The sequence below is a fragment of the Anomaloglossus baeobatrachus genome, unplaced genomic scaffold, assembly GCF_048569485.1.
Source record: "Anomaloglossus baeobatrachus isolate aAnoBae1 unplaced genomic scaffold, aAnoBae1.hap1 Scaffold_4666, whole genome shotgun sequence".
In the NCBI taxonomy this organism is placed as follows: Eukaryota; Metazoa; Chordata; class Amphibia; order Anura; family Aromobatidae; genus Anomaloglossus; species Anomaloglossus baeobatrachus.
In genome coordinates this window covers 14,619-30,747 of record NW_027444008.1, presented here as the reverse complement: position 1 = coordinate 30,747, position 16,129 = coordinate 14,619, and the positions used below count along the sequence as shown (strand labels likewise).

General features: G+C 46.6%; 9 non-coding genes across 9 annotated transcripts; all 9 read left to right on the top strand.

Annotated features, from left to right (window-relative positions):
- Positions 1–1,353: 1,353 nt before the first annotated feature.
- Positions 1,354–1,544, top strand: LOC142281017 (U2 spliceosomal RNA). The gene has a single exon (XR_012743167.1). It is a non-coding gene; the product is annotated as a U2 spliceosomal RNA (small nuclear RNA).
- Positions 1,545–2,931: 1,387 nt separating this feature from the next.
- LOC142281015 (U2 spliceosomal RNA) lies at positions 2,932–3,122 on the top strand. Its single transcript, XR_012743165.1, has one exon. It is a non-coding gene; the product is annotated as a U2 spliceosomal RNA (small nuclear RNA).
- Positions 3,123–4,509: 1,387 nt separating this feature from the next.
- LOC142281014 (U2 spliceosomal RNA) lies at positions 4,510–4,700 on the top strand. Its single transcript, XR_012743164.1, has one exon. It is a non-coding gene; the product is annotated as a U2 spliceosomal RNA (small nuclear RNA).
- A 1,387-nt stretch (positions 4,701–6,087) lies between these two features.
- On the top strand, positions 6,088–6,278 carry LOC142281013 (U2 spliceosomal RNA). Its single transcript, XR_012743163.1, has one exon. It is a non-coding gene; the product is annotated as a U2 spliceosomal RNA (small nuclear RNA).
- A 1,387-nt stretch (positions 6,279–7,665) lies between these two features.
- On the top strand, positions 7,666–7,856 carry LOC142281012 (U2 spliceosomal RNA). Its single transcript, XR_012743162.1, has one exon. It is a non-coding gene; the product is annotated as a U2 spliceosomal RNA (small nuclear RNA).
- Positions 7,857–10,046: 2,190 nt separating this feature from the next.
- LOC142281019 (U2 spliceosomal RNA) lies at positions 10,047–10,239 on the top strand. The gene has a single exon (XR_012743169.1). It is a non-coding gene; the product is annotated as a U2 spliceosomal RNA (small nuclear RNA).
- Positions 10,240–11,626: 1,387 nt separating this feature from the next.
- On the top strand, positions 11,627–11,817 carry LOC142281011 (U2 spliceosomal RNA). Its single transcript, XR_012743161.1, has one exon. It is a non-coding gene; the product is annotated as a U2 spliceosomal RNA (small nuclear RNA).
- A 1,387-nt stretch (positions 11,818–13,204) lies between these two features.
- Positions 13,205–13,395, top strand: LOC142281010 (U2 spliceosomal RNA). The gene has a single exon (XR_012743160.1). It is a non-coding gene; the product is annotated as a U2 spliceosomal RNA (small nuclear RNA).
- A 1,387-nt stretch (positions 13,396–14,782) lies between these two features.
- On the top strand, positions 14,783–14,973 carry LOC142281009 (U2 spliceosomal RNA). Its single transcript, XR_012743159.1, has one exon. It is a non-coding gene; the product is annotated as a U2 spliceosomal RNA (small nuclear RNA).
- The last annotated feature ends 1,156 nt before the right edge of the window (positions 14,974–16,129 follow it).

Here is a 16,129-nt window from a genome sequence, read left to right as displayed (position 1 = left end):
CCTGATTCATATTAGCCCGATTTAATGAATTGGAAGAAAGCATACGTCTTCATATGCACCTCAATTTGGCCCATTCACTTTTCACACTTCCTCCTTTTGTTTTTTATCTTTCACACTTTTGACTTTCTTTATTCATCCAAATAGCAAACTCATCACCACTCAACCTGACCAACTCGGCTATGTCCCCGTGCTGCAGTTCTCTGTCTTATCTAGATCATTTGCAATTGAATGGAATAGATCCCTTTTGGACAAAGTGGATTCACCTGCTGCTGCAGTGACCACAGGTGTGATAACATCTAGAATTGGCATCTGGTGCGATCTCTCCGCTTCCACTCCAAAGAAAGTTACCTGTTTATTCCTATCATGCATTGGTTTTTGGGGTTTTCTTTGAGTAATGATGATCTCTTTAGTAGTCTGTTGGCGCCCTCTCCTGGAGGAATAGTTTGCTTGCTCTTGGACATTCTAAAAGAGAGGTCATGATAGACATTGAGCTTCTGAGCTCAATTGGGGACAGTCATGGGTGATGAATGTTTGCAACCTACTGCGAAGCCTCATACCGCAATATAAGGAACGTCAAATACTAAGAAAGGGCGGCCTATGAAAGAATTACTACTTTCAATAAGTACACTTAAACGGCTAATTGGGAATAGAAAAACTGTAAAAAGCCCTCTGAGAAAGCCCCCCTCTAACCTTTGATAGTAAGCTTTTCTGTAGTCTGCCTGTTGATGTATTTTCCGTTTGAACTGTGCACAACATGAAGAGACGGAACACTGGCGGCTTGTCACAATGCCCCCCGATGACATCACAATAGCGCTGCTGCCTAGAAAACAAGCTGCGCAGAAGAAGTTGTTCTTTGGGTGGGAGGGTGGGCTAGTGGAAGGAGGGGGCAATCTCTTTTTTTCCCGGGTGGTAGGGGGATGACAGGAGAAGGGAAGCGGGTGGTGAGAAAGGTACAGAGGGCAGGGTTTGGGGGCTGGGAAGGAAAGGGAAAAGATTAGGGTTTGGGGATGATGAAAGGGCTTTCTACGGGTAAGGATGGCAAAGGGTGGCAGTGACGGAAAGTCAGGCAACCTGTCCTGTCCGTCTTTTTGTATCGTGAATTGGAAAGACTGCAAGGGGGAGGGGAGTTGCTTGCGCCCTAAAGGAGGAGTTATTCAGATTCATTGCAGTGGGCGGCGGCTGCAAAACGCACCATTCTTCTTGTTTTGGCTCTGCAAAGCAGCCTTTTCAAGGGTTGGCTTGGGTGACAAAATGTCTTGTGTAGGCGTGGGTTTGTCTCCCTCTCGCTCTCTCTCCCTAAGATGTGTCCGGCATAGGCCAGGGTGCCACTCGAGGCCCAAACCAATTCTGGTTATCGCTTCTCGGCCTTTTGGCTAAGATCAAGTGTAGTATCTGTTCTTATCAGTTTAATATCTGATACGTCCCCTATCTGGGGACCATATATTAAATGGATTTTTAGAACAGGGAGATGGAAAAAGAGCTTGCTCTGTCCACTCCACGCATTGACCTGGTATTGCAGTACCTCCAGGAACGGTGCACCCCTTCTTAACCCAGTTTCCAAAAGCAGAACTCAATTCACCTGATTCATATTAGCCCGATTTAATGAATTGGAAGAAAGCATACGTCTTCATATGCACCTCAATTTGGCCCATTCACTTTTCACACTTCCTCCTTTTGTTTTTTATCTTTCACACTTTTGACTTTCTTTATTCATCCAAATAGCAAACTCATCACCACTCAACCTGACCAACTCGGCTATGTCCCCGTGCTGCAGTTCTCTGTCTTATCTAGATCATTTGCAATTGAATGGAATAGATCCCTTTTGGACAAAGTGGATTCACCTGCTGCTGCAGTGACCACAGGTGTGATAACATCTAGAATTGGCATCTGGTGCGATCTCTCCGCTTCCACTCCAAAGAAAGTTACCTGTTTATTCCTATCATGCATTGGTTTTTGGGGTTTTCTTTGAGTAATGATGATCTCTTTAGTAGTCTGTTGGCGCCCTCTCCTGGAGGAATAGTTTGCTTGCTCTTGGACATTCTAAAAGAGAGGTCATGATAGACATTGAGCTTCTGAGCTCAATTGGGGACAGTCATGGGTGATGAATGTTTGCAACCTACTGCGAAGCCTCATACCGCAATATAAGGAACGTCAAATACTAAGAAAGGGCGGCCTATGAAAGAATTACTACTTTCAATAAGTACACTTAAACGGCTAATTGGGAATAGAAAAACTGTAAAAAGCCCTCTGAGAAAGCCCCCCTCTAACCTTTGATAGTAAGCTTTTCTGTAGTCTGCCTGTTGATGTATTTTCCGTTTGAACTGTGCACAACATGAAGAGACGGAACACTGGCGGCTTGTCACAATGCCCCCCGATGACATCACAATAGCGCTGCTGCCTAGAAAACAAGCTGCGCAGAAGAAGTTGTTCTTTGGGTGGGAGGGTGGGCTAGTGGAAGGAGGGGGCAATCTCTTTTTTTCCCGGGTGGTAGGGGGATGACAGGAGAAGGGAAGCGGGTGGTGAGAAAGGTACAGAGGGCAGGGTTTGGGGGCTGGGAAGGAAAGGGAAAAGATTAGGGTTTGGGGATGATGAAAGGGCTTTCTACGGGTAAGGATGGCAAAGGGTGGCAGTGACGGAAAGTCAGGCAACCTGTCCTGTCCGTCTTTTTGTATCGTGAATTGGAAAGACTGCAAGGGGGAGGGGAGTTGCTTGCGCCCTAAAGGAGGAGTTATTCAGATTCATTGCAGTGGGCGGCGGCTGCAAAACGCACCATTCTTCTTGTTTTGGCTCTGCAAAGCAGCCTTTTCAAGGGTTGGCTTGGGTGACAAAATGTCTTGTGTAGGCGTGGGTTTGTCTCCCTCTCGCTCTCTCTCCCTAAGATGTGTCCGGCATAGGCCAGGGTGCCACTCGAGGCCCAAACCAATTCTGGTTATCGCTTCTCGGCCTTTTGGCTAAGATCAAGTGTAGTATCTGTTCTTATCAGTTTAATATCTGATACGTCCCCTATCTGGGGACCATATATTAAATGGATTTTTAGAACAGGGAGATGGAAAAAGAGCTTGCTCTGTCCACTCCACGCATTGACCTGGTATTGCAGTACCTCCAGGAACGGTGCACCCCTTCTTAACCCAGTTTCCAAAAGCAGAACTCAATTCACCTGATTCATATTAGCCCGATTTAATGAATTGGAAGAAAGCATACGTCTTCATATGCACCTCAATTTGGCCCATTCACTTTTCACACTTCCTCCTTTTGTTTTTTATCTTTCACACTTTTGACTTTCTTTATTCATCCAAATAGCAAACTCATCACCACTCAACCTGACCAACTCGGCTATGTCCCCGTGCTGCAGTTCTCTGTCTTATCTAGATCATTTGCAATTGAATGGAATAGATCCCTTTTGGACAAAGTGGATTCACCTGCTGCTGCAGTGACCACAGGTGTGATAACATCTAGAATTGGCATCTGGTGCGATCTCTCCGCTTCCACTCCAAAGAAAGTTACCTGTTTATTCCTATCATGCATTGGTTTTTGGGGTTTTCTTTGAGTAATGATGATCTCTTTAGTAGTCTGTTGGCGCCCTCTCCTGGAGGAATAGTTTGCTTGCTCTTGGACATTCTAAAAGAGAGGTCATGATAGACATTGAGCTTCTGAGCTCAATTGGGGACAGTCATGGGTGATGAATGTTTGCAACCTACTGCGAAGCCTCATACCGCAATATAAGGAACGTCAAATACTAAGAAAGGGCGGCCTATGAAAGAATTACTACTTTCAATAAGTACACTTAAACGGCTAATTGGGAATAGAAAAACTGTAAAAAGCCCTCTGAGAAAGCCCCCCTCTAACCTTTGATAGTAAGCTTTTCTGTAGTCTGCCTGTTGATGTATTTTCCGTTTGAACTGTGCACAACATGAAGAGACGGAACACTGGCGGCTTGTCACAATGCCCCCCGATGACATCACAATAGCGCTGCTGCCTAGAAAACAAGCTGCGCAGAAGAAGTTGTTCTTTGGGTGGGAGGGTGGGCTAGTGGAAGGAGGGGGCAATCTCTTTTTTTCCCGGGTGGTAGGGGGATGACAGGAGAAGGGAAGCGGGTGGTGAGAAAGGTACAGAGGGCAGGGTTTGGGGGCTGGGAAGGAAAGGGAAAAGATTAGGGTTTGGGGATGATGAAAGGGCTTTCTACGGGTAAGGATGGCAAAGGGTGGCAGTGACGGAAAGTCAGGCAACCTGTCCTGTCCGTCTTTTTGTATCGTGAATTGGAAAGACTGCAAGGGGGAGGGGAGTTGCTTGCGCCCTAAAGGAGGAGTTATTCAGATTCATTGCAGTGGGCGGCGGCTGCAAAACGCACCATTCTTCTTGTTTTGGCTCTGCAAAGCAGCCTTTTCAAGGGTTGGCTTGGGTGACAAAATGTCTTGTGTAGGCGTGGGTTTGTCTCCCTCTCGCTCTCTCTCCCTAAGATGTGTCCGGCATAGGCCAGGGTGCCACTCGAGGCCCAAACCAATTCTGGTTATCGCTTCTCGGCCTTTTGGCTAAGATCAAGTGTAGTATCTGTTCTTATCAGTTTAATATCTGATACGTCCCCTATCTGGGGACCATATATTAAATGGATTTTTAGAACAGGGAGATGGAAAAAGAGCTTGCTCTGTCCACTCCACGCATTGACCTGGTATTGCAGTACCTCCAGGAACGGTGCACCCCTTCTTAACCCAGTTTCCAAAAGCAGAACTCAATTCACCTGATTCATATTAGCCCGATTTAATGAATTGGAAGAAAGCATACGTCTTCATATGCACCTCAATTTGGCCCATTCACTTTTCACACTTCCTCCTTTTGTTTTTTATCTTTCACACTTTTGACTTTCTTTATTCATCCAAATAGCAAACTCATCACCACTCAACCTGACCAACTCGGCTATGTCCCCGTGCTGCAGTTCTCTGTCTTATCTAGATCATTTGCAATTGAATGGAATAGATCCCTTTTGGACAAAGTGGATTCACCTGCTGCTGCAGTGACCACAGGTGTGATAACATCTAGAATTGGCATCTGGTGCGATCTCTCCGCTTCCACTCCAAAGAAAGTTACCTGTTTATTCCTATCATGCATTGGTTTTTGGGGTTTTCTTTGAGTAATGATGATCTCTTTAGTAGTCTGTTGGCGCCCTCTCCTGGAGGAATAGTTTGCTTGCTCTTGGACATTCTAAAAGAGAGGTCATGATAGACATTGAGCTTCTGAGCTCAATTGGGGACAGTCATGGGTGATGAATGTTTGCAACCTACTGCGAAGCCTCATACCGCAATATAAGGAACGTCAAATACTAAGAAAGGGCGGCCTATGAAAGAATTACTACTTTCAATAAGTACACTTAAACGGCTAATTGGGAATAGAAAAACTGTAAAAAGCCCTCTGAGAAAGCCCCCCTCTAACCTTTGATAGTAAGCTTTTCTGTAGTCTGCCTGTTGATGTATTTTCCGTTTGAACTGTGCACAACATGAAGAGACGGAACACTGGCGGCTTGTCACAATGCCCCCCGATGACATCACAATAGCGCTGCTGCCTAGAAAACAAGCTGCGCAGAAGAAGTTGTTCTTTGGGTGGGAGGGTGGGCTAGTGGAAGGAGGGGGCAATCTCTTTTTTTCCCGGGTGGTAGGGGGATGACAGGAGAAGGGAAGCGGGTGGTGAGAAAGGTACAGAGGGCAGGGTTTGGGGGCTGGGAAGGAAAGGGAAAAGATTAGGGTTTGGGGATGATGAAAGGGCTTTCTACGGGTAAGGATGGCAAAGGGTGGCAGTGACGGAAAGTCAGGCAACCTGTCCTGTCCGTCTTTTTGTATCGTGAATTGGAAAGACTGCAAGGGGGAGGGGAGTTGCTTGCGCCCTAAAGGAGGAGTTATTCAGATTCATTGCAGTGGGCGGCGGCTGCAAAACGCACCATTCTTCTTGTTTTGGCTCTGCAAAGCAGCCTTTTCAAGGGTTGGCTTGGGTGACAAAATGTCTTGTGTAGGCGTGGGTTTGTCTCCCTCTCGCTCTCTCTCCCTAAGATGTGTCCGGCATAGGCCAGGGTGCCACTCGAGGCCCAAACCAATTCTGGTTATCGCTTCTCGGCCTTTTGGCTAAGATCAAGTGTAGTATCTGTTCTTATCAGTTTAATATCTGATACGTCCCCTATCTGGGGACCATATATTAAATGGATTTTTAGAACAGGGAGATGGAAAAAGAGCTTGCTCTGTCCACTCCACGCATTGACCTGGTATTGCAGTACCTCCAGGAACGGTGCACCCCTTCTTAACCCAGTTTCCAAAAGCAGAACTCAATTCACCTGATTCATATTAGCCCGATTTAATGAATTGGAAGAAAGCATACGTCTTCATATGCACCTCAATTTGGCCCATTCACTTTTCACACTTCCTCCTTTTGTTTTTTATCTTTCACACTTTTGACTTTCTTTATTCATCCAAATAGCAAACTCATCACCACTCAACCTGACCAACTCGGCTATGTCCCCGTGCTGCAGTTCTCTGTCTTATCTAGATCATTTGCAATTGAATGGAATAGATCCCTTTTGGACAAAGTGGATTCACCTGCTGCTGCAGTGACCACAGGTGTGATAACATCTAGAATTGGCATCTGGTGCGATCTCTCCGCTTCCACTCCAAAGAAAGTTACCTGTTTATTCCTATCATGCATTGGTTTTTGGGGTTTTCTTTGAGTAATGATGATCTCTTTAGTAGTCTGTTGGCGCCCTCTCCTGGAGGAATAGTTTGCTTGCTCTTGGACATTCTAAAAGAGAGGTCATGATAGACATTGAGCTTCTGAGCTCAATTGGGGACAGTCATGGGTGATGAATGTTTGCAACCTACTGCGAAGCCTCATACCGCAATATAAGGAACGTCAAATACTAAGAAAGGGCGGCCTATGAAAGAATTACTACTTTCAATAAGTACACTTAAACGGCTAATTGGGAATAGAAAAACTGTAAAAAGCCCTCTGAGAAAGCCCCCCTCTAACCTTTGATAGTAAGCTTTTCTGTAGTCTGCCTGTTGATGTATTTTCCGTTTGAACTGTGCACAACATGAAGAGACGGAACACTGGCGGCTTGTCACAATGCCCCCCGATGACATCACAATAGCGCTGCTGCCTAGAAAACAAGCTGCGCAGAAGAAGTTGTTCTTTGGGTGGGAGGGTGGGCTAGTGGAAGGAGGGGGCAATCTCTTTTTTTCCCGGGTGGTAGGGGGATGACAGGAGAAGGGAAGCGGGTGGTGAGAAAGGTACAGAGGGCAGGGTTTGGGGGCTGGGAAGGAAAGGGAAAAGATTAGGGTTTGGGGATGATGAAAGGGCTTTCTACGGGTAAGGATGGCAAAGGGTGGCAGTGACGGAAAGTCAGGCAACCTGTCCTGTCCGTCTTTTTGTATCGTGAATTGGAAAGACTGCAAGGGGGAGGGGAGTTGCTTGCGCCCTAAAGGAGGAGTTATTCAGATTCATTGCAGTGGGCGGCGGCTGCAAAACGCACCATTCTTCTTGTTTTGGCTCTGCAAAGCAGCCTTTTCAAGGGTTGGCTTGGGTGACAAAATGTCTTGTGTAGGCGTGGGTTTGTCTCCCTCTCGCTCTCTCTCCCTAAGATGTGTCCGGCATAGGCCAGGGTGCCACTCGAGGCCCAAACCAATTCTGGTTATCGCTTCTCGGCCTTTTGGCTAAGATCAAGTGTAGTATCTGTTCTTATCAGTTTAATATCTGATACGTCCCCTATCTGGGGACCATATATTAAATGGATTTTTAGAACAGGGAGATGGAAAAAGAGCTTGCTCTGTCCACTCCACGCATTGACCTGGTATTGCAGTACCTCCAGGAACGGTGCACCCCTTCTTAACCCAGTTTCCAAAAGCAGAACTCAATTCACCTGATTCATATTAGCCCGATTTAATGAATTGGAAGAAAGCATACGTCTTCATATGCACCTCAATTTGGCCCATTCACTTTTCACACTTCCTCCTTTTGTTTTTTATCTTTCACACTTTTGACTTTCTTTATTCATCCAAATAGCAAACTCATCACCACTCAACCTGACCAACTCGGCTATGTCCCCGTGCTGCAGTTCTCTGTCTTATCTAGATCATTTGCAATTGAATGGAATAGATCCCTTTTGGACAAAGTGGATTCACCTGCTGCTGCAGTGACCACAGGTGTGATAACATCTAGAATTGGCATCTGGTGCGATCTCTCCGCTTCCACTCCAAAGAAAGTTACCTGTTTATTCCTATCATGCATTGGTTTTTGGGGTTTTCTTTGAGTAATGATGATCTCTTTAGTAGTCTGTTGGCGCCCTCTCCTGGAGGAATAGTTTGCTTGCTCTTGGACATTCTAAAAGAGAGGTCATGATAGACATTGAGCTTCTGAGCTCAATTGGGGACAGTCATGGGTGATGAATGTTTGCAACCTACTGCGAAGCCTCATACCGCAATATAAGGAACGTCAAATACTAAGAAAGGGCGGCCTATGAAAGAATTACTACTTTCAATAAGTACACTTAAACGGCTAATTGGGAATAGAAAAACTGTAAAAAGCCCTCTGAGAAAGCCCCCCTCTAACCTTTGATAGTAAGCTTTTCTGTAGTCTGCCTGTTGATGTATTTTCCGTTTGAACTGTGCACAACATGAAGAGACGGAACACTGGCGGCTTGTCACAATGCCCCCCGATGACATCACAATAGCGCTGCTGCCTAGAAAACAAGCTGCGCAGAAGAAGTTGTTCTTTGGGTGGGAGGGTGGGCTAGTGGAAGGAGGGGGCAATCTCTTTTTTTCCCGGGTGGTAGGGGGATGACAGGAGAAGGGAAGCGGGTGGTGAGAAAGGTACAGAGGGCAGGGTTTGGGGGCTGGGAAGGAAAGGGAAAAGATTAGGGTTTGGGGATGATGAAAGGGCTTTCTACGGGTAAGGATGGCAAAGGGTGGCAGTGACGGAAAGTCAGGCAACCTGTCCTGTCCGTCTTTTTGTATCGTGAATTGGAAAGACTGCAAGGGGGAGGGGAGTTGCTTGCGCCCTAAAGGAGGAGTTATTCAGATTCATTGCAGTGGGCGGCGGCTGCAAAACGCACCATTCTTCTTGTTTTGGCTCTGCAAAGCAGCCTTTTCAAGGGTTGGCTTGGGTGACAAAATGTCTTGTGTAGGCGTGGGTTTGTCTCCCTCTCGCTCTCTCTCCCTAAGATGTGTCCGGCATAGGCCAGGGTGCCACTCGAGGCCCAAACCAATTCTGGTTATCGCTTCTCGGCCTTTTGGCTAAGATCAAGTGTAGTGTTGTTCGAAGAGGTGGTTTAAGCTCCAGGCCACCTTAGTACAATGATACAATGCACACTGGAAGGTTGCGCTTGCTAGTACTCTGGGTGGATAGTATATTCATCTAGAGGAAAACATGGCCCTACCAGGATCGAGGCTATTAAACTGAGTAAGGGTGGGGGGCTATGGTACAACGTGCCCCAGGACTGACGACCCTGGAGTGAGTCTGAGCTTGCTGGCTTGGGACCCCGGCAAGCCTTGGGCTCTGTAGCACACCGTACCTTGCCTTTTCATACTTTTTGAGCATATTACCCTATCCCGGCCTTCTGGCTAGGAAGGGAAATTTTTACAATCCCGGTCGGAGGTCTGGTCAGCTTTGGGCTGAGAAACTAACACCCGGTTGGAGGTCTGGGTCAGCTTCGGCTGAGAAACCAACACCCGGTTGGAGGTCTGGGTCAGCTTCGGCTGAGAAACCAACACCCGGTTGGAGGTCCGGTTAGCCTTGGGCTGAGAAACCAACACCGGTTGACGGTCCGGGCAGTTTCGGCTGCGAAACCAACAACTAGTAGCTCTCTACTCCACTTGGGTAAGATGCCTGGGTGGACGCTGGGAGCAACGACAAGGCTCAACCAGGCTTCGGCTTGGGGGAGCACCGAAGATCCCTGACCCTTGCTGTGGCCTTCTGGCTCGGAGGGACGGGGTTGATTTTTGGGGACCCTCTCCTCACGGTGGGGTCCACACGAATCCTAGCCTTTGCACTGTTTTTGGTGTGACTTCGGTCATGCATTTTTTGTGGTGCTTTGGAAAGCTTCATTAAATCTAAAAATCTGTTCTTATCAGTTTAATATCTGATACGTCCCCTATCTGGGGACCATATATTAAATGGATTTTTAGAACAGGGAGATGGAAAAAGAGCTTGCTCTGTCCACTCCACGCATTGACCTGGTATTGCAGTACCTCCAGGAACGGTGCACCCCTTCTTAACCCAGTTTCCAAAAGCAGAACTCAATTCACCTGATTCATATTAGCCCGATTTAATGAATTGGAAGAAAGCATACGTCTTCATATGCACCTCAATTTGGCCCATTCACTTTTCACACTTCCTCCTTTTGTTTTTTATCTTTCACACTTTTGACTTTCTTTATTCATCCAAATAGCAAACTCATCACCACTCAACCTGACCAACTCGGCTATGTCCCCGTGCTGCAGTTCTCTGTCTTATCTAGATCATTTGCAATTGAATGGAATAGATCCCTTTTGGACAAAGTGGATTCACCTGCTGCTGCAGTGACCACAGGTGTGATAACATCTAGAATTGGCATCTGGTGCGATCTCTCCGCTTCCACTCCAAAGAAAGTTACCTGTTTATTCCTATCATGCATTGGTTTTTGGGGTTTTCTTTGAGTAATGATGATCTCTTTAGTAGTCTGTTGGCGCCCTCTCCTGGAGGAATAGTTTGCTTGCTCTTGGACATTCTAAAAGAGAGGTCATGATAGACATTGAGCTTCTGAGCTCAATTGGGGACAGTCATGGGTGATGAATGTTTGCAACCTACTGCGAAGCCTCATACCGCAATATAAGGAACGTCAAATACTAAGAAAGGGCGGCCTATGAAAGAATTACTACTTTCAATAAGTACACTTAAACGGCTAATTGGGAATAGAAAAACTGTAAAAAGCCCTCTGAGAAAGCCCCCCTCTAACCTTTGATAGTAAGCTTTTCTGTAGTCTGCCTGTTGATGTATTTTCCGTTTGAACTGTGCACAACATGAAGAGACGGAACACTGGCGGCTTGTCACAATGCCCCCCGATGACATCACAATAGCGCTGCTGCCTAGAAAACAAGCTGCGCAGAAGAAGTTGTTCTTTGGGTGGGAGGGTGGGCTAGTGGAAGGAGGGGGCAATCTCTTTTTTTCCCGGGTGGTAGGGGGATGACAGGAGAAGGGAAGCGGGTGGTGAGAAAGGTACAGAGGGCAGGGTTTGGGGGCTGGGAAGGAAAGGGAAAAGATTAGGGTTTGGGGATGATGAAAGGGCTTTCTACGGGTAAGGATGGCAAAGGGTGGCAGTGACGGAAAGTCAGGCAACCTGTCCTGTCCGTCTTTTTGTATCGTGAATTGGAAAGACTGCAAGGGGGAGGGGAGTTGCTTGCGCCCTAAAGGAGGAGTTATTCAGATTCATTGCAGTGGGCGGCGGCTGCAAAACGCACCATTCTTCTTGTTTTGGCTCTGCAAAGCAGCCTTTTCAAGGGTTGGCTTGGGTGACAAAATGTCTTGTGTAGGCGTGGGTTTGTCTCCCTCTCGCTCTCTCTCCCTAAGATGTGTCCGGCATAGGCCAGGGTGCCACTCGAGGCCCAAACCAATTCTGGTTATCGCTTCTCGGCCTTTTGGCTAAGATCAAGTGTAGTATCTGTTCTTATCAGTTTAATATCTGATACGTCCCCTATCTGGGGACCATATATTAAATGGATTTTTAGAACAGGGAGATGGAAAAAGAGCTTGCTCTGTCCACTCCACGCATTGACCTGGTATTGCAGTACCTCCAGGAACGGTGCACCCCTTCTTAACCCAGTTTCCAAAAGCAGAACTCAATTCACCTGATTCATATTAGCCCGATTTAATGAATTGGAAGAAAGCATACGTCTTCATATGCACCTCAATTTGGCCCATTCACTTTTCACACTTCCTCCTTTTGTTTTTTATCTTTCACACTTTTGACTTTCTTTATTCATCCAAATAGCAAACTCATCACCACTCAACCTGACCAACTCGGCTATGTCCCCGTGCTGCAGTTCTCTGTCTTATCTAGATCATTTGCAATTGAATGGAATAGATCCCTTTTGGACAAAGTGGATTCACCTGCTGCTGCAGTGACCACAGGTGTGATAACATCTAGAATTGGCATCTGGTGCGATCTCTCCGCTTCCACTCCAAAGAAAGTTACCTGTTTATTCCTATCATGCATTGGTTTTTGGGGTTTTCTTTGAGTAATGATGATCTCTTTAGTAGTCTGTTGGCGCCCTCTCCTGGAGGAATAGTTTGCTTGCTCTTGGACATTCTAAAAGAGAGGTCATGATAGACATTGAGCTTCTGAGCTCAATTGGGGACAGTCATGGGTGATGAATGTTTGCAACCTACTGCGAAGCCTCATACCGCAATATAAGGAACGTCAAATACTAAGAAAGGGCGGCCTATGAAAGAATTACTACTTTCAATAAGTACACTTAAACGGCTAATTGGGAATAGAAAAACTGTAAAAAGCCCTCTGAGAAAGCCCCCCTCTAACCTTTGATAGTAAGCTTTTCTGTAGTCTGCCTGTTGATGTATTTTCCGTTTGAACTGTGCACAACATGAAGAGACGGAACACTGGCGGCTTGTCACAATGCCCCCCGATGACATCACAATAGCGCTGCTGCCTAGAAAACAAGCTGCGCAGAAGAAGTTGTTCTTTGGGTGGGAGGGTGGGCTAGTGGAAGGAGGGGGCAATCTCTTTTTTTCCCAGGTGGTAGGGGGATGACAGGAGAAGGGAAGCGGGTGGTGAGAAAGGTACAGAGGGCAGGGTTTGGGGGCTGGGAAGGAAAGGGAAAAGATTAGGGTTTGGGGATGATGAAAGGGCTTTCTACGGGTAAGGATGGCAAAGGGTGGCAGTGACGGAAAGTCAGGCAACCTGTCCTGTCCGTCTTTTTGTATCGTGAATTGGAAAGACTGCAAGGGGGAGGGGAGTTGCTTGCGCCCTAAAGGAGGAGTTATTCAGATTCATTGCAGTGGGCGGCGGCTGCAAAACGCACCATTCTTCTTGTTTTGGCTCTGCAAAGCAGCCTTTTCAAGGGTTGGCTTGGGTGACAAAATGTCTTGTGTAGGCGTGGGTTTGTCTCCCTCTCGCTCTCTCTCCCTAAGATGTGTCCGGCATAGGCCAGGGTGCCACTCGAGGCCCAAACCAATTCTGGTTATCGCTTCTCGGCCTTTTGGCTAAGATCAAGTGTAGTATCTGTTCTTATCAGTTTAATATCTGATACGTCCCCTATCTGGGGACCATATATTAAATGGATTTTTAGAACAGGGAGATGGAAAAAGAGCTTGCTCTGTCCACTCCACGCATTGACCTGGTATTGCAGTACCTCCAGGAACGGTGCACCCCTTCTTAACCCAGTTTCCAAAAGCAGAACTCAATTCACCTGATTCATATTAGCCCGATTTAATGAATTGGAAGAAAGCATACGTCTTCATATGCACCTCAATTTGGCCCATTCACTTTTCACACTTCCTCCTTTTGTTTTTTATCTTTCACACTTTTGACTTTCTTTATTCATCCAAATAGCAAACTCATCACCACTCAACCTGACCAACTCGGCTATGTCCCCGTGCTGCAGTTCTCTGTCTTATCTAGATCATTTGCAATTGAATGGAATAGATCCCTTTTGGACAAAGTGGATTCACCTGCTGCTGCAGTGACCACAGGTGTGATAACATCTAGAATTGGCATCTGGTGCGATCTCTCCGCTTCCACTCCAAAGAAAGTTACCTGTTTATTCCTATCATGCATTGGTTTTTGGGGTTTTCTTTGAGTAATGATGATCTCTTTAGTAGTCTGTTGGCGCCCTCTCCTGGAGGAATAGTTTGCTTGCTCTTGGACATTCTAAAAGAGAGGTCATGATAGACATTGAGCTTCTGAGCTCAATTGGGGACAGTCATGGGTGATGAATGTTTGCAACCTACTGCGAAGCCTCATACCGCAATATAAGGAACGTCAAATACTAAGAAAGGGCGGCCTATGAAAGAATTACTACTTTCAATAAGTACACTTAAACGGCTAATTGGGAATAGAAAAACTGTAAAAAGCCCTCTGAGAAAGCCCCCCTCTAACCTTTGATAGTAAGCTTTTCTGTAGTCTGCCTGTTGATGTATTTTCCGTTTGAACTGTGCACAACATGAAGAGACGGAACACTGGCGGCTTGTCACAATGCCCCCCGATGACATCACAATAGCGCTGCTGCCTAGAAAACAAGCTGCGCAGAAGAAGTTGTTCTTTGGGTGGGAGGGTGGGCTAGTGGAAGGAGGGGGCAATCTCTTTTTTTCCCGGGTGGTAGGGGGATGACAGGAGAAGGGAAGCGGGTGGTGAGAAAGGTACAGAGGGCAGGGTTTGGGGGCTGGGAAGGAAAGGGAAAAGATTAGGGTTTGGGGATGATGAAAGGGCTTTCTACGGGTAAGGATGGCAAAGGGTGGCAGTGACGGAAAGTCAGGCAACCTGTCCTGTCCGTCTTTTTGTATCGTGAATTGGAAAGACTGCAAGGGGGAGGGGAGTTGCTTGCGCCCTAAAGGAGGAGTTATTCAGATTCATTGCAGTGGGCGGCGGCTGCAAAACGCACCATTCTTCTTGTTTTGGCTCTGCAAAGCAGCCTTTTCAAGGGTTGGCTTGGGTGACAAAATGTCTTGTGTAGGCGTGGGTTTGTCTCCCTCTCGCTCTCTCTCCCTAAGATGTGTCCGGCATAGGCCAGGGTGCCACTCGAGGCCCAAACCAATTCTGGTTATCGCTTCTCGGCCTTTTGGCTAAGATCAAGTGTAGTATCTGTTCTTATCAGTTTAATATCTGATACGTCCCCTATCTGGGGACCATATATTAAATGGATTTTTAGAACAGGGAGATGGAAAAAGAGCTTGCTCTGTCCACTCCACGCATTGACCTGGTATTGCAGTACCTCCAGGAACGGTGCACCCCTTCTTAACCCAGTTTCCAAAAGCAGAACTCAATTCACCTGATTCATATTAGCCCGATTTAATGAATTGGAAGAAAGCATACGTCTTCATATGCACCTCAATTTGGCCCATTCACTTTTCACACTTCCTCCTTTTGTTTTTTATCTTTCACACTTTTGACTTTCTTTATTCATCCAAATAGCAAACTCATCACCACTCAACCTGACCAACTCGGCTATGTCCCCGTGCTGCAGTTCTCTGTCTTATCTAGATCATTTGCAATTGAATGGAATAGATCCCTTTTGGACAAAGTGGATTCACCTGCTGCTGCAGTGACCACAGGTGTGATAACATCTAGAATTGGCATCTGGTGCGATCTCTCCGCTTCCACTCCAAAGAAAGTTACCTGTTTATTCCTATCATGCATTGGTTTTTGGGGTTTTCTTTGAGTAATGATGATCTCTTTAGTAGTCTGTTGGCGCCCTCTCCTGGAGGAATAGTTTGCTTGCTCTTGGACATTCTAAAAGAGAGGTCATGATAGACATTGAGCTTCTGAGCTCAATTGGGGACAGTCATGGGTGATGAATGTTTGCAACCTACTGCGAAGCCTCATACCGCAATATAAGGAACGTCAAATACTAAGAAAGGGCGGCCTATGAAAGAATTACTACTTTCAATAAGTACACTTAAACGGCTAATTGGGAATAGAAAAACTGTAAAAAGCCCTCTGAGAAAGCCCCCCTCTAACCTTTGATAGTAAGCTTTTCTGTAGTCTGCCTGTTGATGTATTTTCCGTTTGAACTGTGCACAACATGAAGAGACGGAACACTGGCGGCTTGTCACAATGCCCCCCGATGACATCACAATAGCGCTGCTGCCTAGAAAACAAGCTGCGCAGAAGAAGTTGTTCTTTGGGTGGGAGGGTGGGCTAGTGGAAGGAGGGGGCAATCTCTTTTTTTCCCGGGTGGTAGGGGGATGACAGGAGAAGGGAAGCGGGTGGTGAGAAAGGTACAGAGGGCAGGGTTTGGGGGCTGGGAAGGAAAGGGAAAAGATTAGGGTTTGGGGATGATGAAAGGGCTTTCTACGGGTAAGGATGGCAAAGGGTGGCAGTGACGGAAAGTCAGGCAACCTGTCCTGTCCGTCTTTTTGTATCGTGAATTGGAAAGACTGCAAGGGGGAG